This window comes from Macaca thibetana, chromosome 8 (assembly GCF_024542745.1).
Source record: "Macaca thibetana thibetana isolate TM-01 chromosome 8, ASM2454274v1, whole genome shotgun sequence".
Classification (NCBI taxonomy): domain Eukaryota; kingdom Metazoa; phylum Chordata; class Mammalia; order Primates; family Cercopithecidae; genus Macaca; species Macaca thibetana.
The window spans coordinates 71,625,626-71,627,474 of NC_065585.1; the positions used below are offsets into that span (position 1 = coordinate 71,625,626).

Below are 1,849 nucleotides of genomic sequence, written 5' to 3' on the forward strand. Positions count from 1 at the left end.
TAAGTAGTAGTTTAAAATATTAGTGATTACTGGCATCTGTACAATTATTTATGGCTTAATAAACATTTTCCATCATGGTCTTAGTCTGTTTTATGCTACTACATCAAAATACCTGAGACTGGCTAATTCATAAAAAACAGGAATTTATTTCACACAGTTCTGGAGGCTGAGAAGTTCAAGATCAGAGTGCTGGCAGTTTCAGTGTCTGCTGAGGGCCTGGTCTTTGCTTCCAAGATGGCACCTCATTTTTGTCTCCTCCAGAGGGGAGGAGTGCTGTTTCCCCACATGGCTGAAGGTGGAAGGGTAAAAGGGACGAACTCCCTCTGTCAATCTCTTTTGTAAGGGCACCTAATCTCACTCACGAGGGAGGAGCCCCATGGCCTCATCACCTCTTAAAGGCTCCACTTCTTAATACTATCCCACTGGCAGCACCTGAATTTTGAAGGGGAAACATTCAAATCACATGATTTCATTTCAACCTTGGACAATGAAGTTACACATGGATGTAACATATGGGTAATTTTCTGGTGAGAGCAAAGAGCAGGTGGCCAACTCTGCTTTTGTGGACTGAGTGTGGAAGCGGGACTTCAAAGTTGTCTCTATGACTGAGGCCACTGATGAGTACTGTGTGCAGCAGCTCAAGGAATTTGATGGGAAGAGCCTGGTCTCAATTACCAAGGAGAGTCTGGAGCTACCTGAGGATAAGGAGGAGAAGAAAATGGAAGAGAACAAGGCAAAGTTTGAGAACCTCTGCAAGCTCATGAAAAAAATCTTAGATAAAGAGGTTGAGAAGGTGACCATCGTCAATAGGCTTGTGTCTTCACCCTGTTGCACTGTGACCAGCACCTGTGGCTGGACAGCCAATATGGAGCAGATCATGAAAGCCCAGGCACTTCGGGACAACTCTACAATGGACTACATGATGGCCAAAAAGCACCTGGAGATCAACTCCAACCACCCCATTGTGGAGATGCTGCAGCAGAAGGCTGAGGCTGTCAGGAACAGCAAGGCAGTCAAGGACCTGATGGTGCTGCTGTTTGAAACCGTGCTGCTCTCTTCTGGCTTCTTCCTTGAGGATCCCCAAACTCACTCCGACTAGATCGACCACAGGATCAGGCTAGGTCTATCGAGGATGAAGTGGCAGCAGAGGAACCAGTGCTGCAGTTCCTGATGAGATTCTCCAGTTTTGAGGGCAATGAGAATGCGTCTCGCATAGAAGAAGATGAAGAGTTTATACCTTGGGTCTTCATATAGTGTCCCCACGATTCTCACGCAGCCTCAAGTGTCTTGTCCTACGTGGCTCCCTCTGCTAATGTCTAGTGTTTTTTCCTCTCCTGTCCTTGTGACTAAGGCAGGAAACAAGGGCCTCAAGCCCCATTCCCTCCCTTCTCTGACAACAGGATTGGATGTTACATATTGTGGTTTTATTGTTTGTTCATTTTGTTCTGAATTTAAAGTATGCAAAATAAAGAATATGCTGTTTTTATTTTAAAAAACTCAAAACATATGAGTGATTTTGTGAATAAAGACAAAAGTGTGTTCCTAAGTCCAGGGGCTCCCTTGGTGTCACGTGGTTTCTAGATGGCAGCTCTCCACAGCACGCTGCCGTCAGGAACACTTTCCAAACCTCCATTATGTCCGTTGTAGACTCATATAACCAGCCATAGAATTTCAAGTGCTTAACATTTCTCTGGTTTTTCTGTCTGAAGTTTTCTGCATTTGAAAATGAGGGGGACTGCTACCTGGAATTATGAAAAGCTGGCTTCTAATTGAATGGGCTTAAAGTGTTGAGTGCAGGGCAGATTTCAGCAGACAGCCCAAGTCAGAAGAAAGCTGAATTTAAGACCTG

At 44.9% G+C, this 1,849-nt stretch overlaps 1 pseudogene; it reads left to right on the forward strand.

The window, feature by feature from the left end:
• The first annotated feature begins 523 nt into the window (after window positions 1-523).
• LOC126960675 (putative heat shock protein HSP 90-beta-3) lies at window positions 524-1,254 on the forward strand (annotated as a pseudogene).
• Window positions 1,255-1,849: the final 595 nt, after the last annotated feature.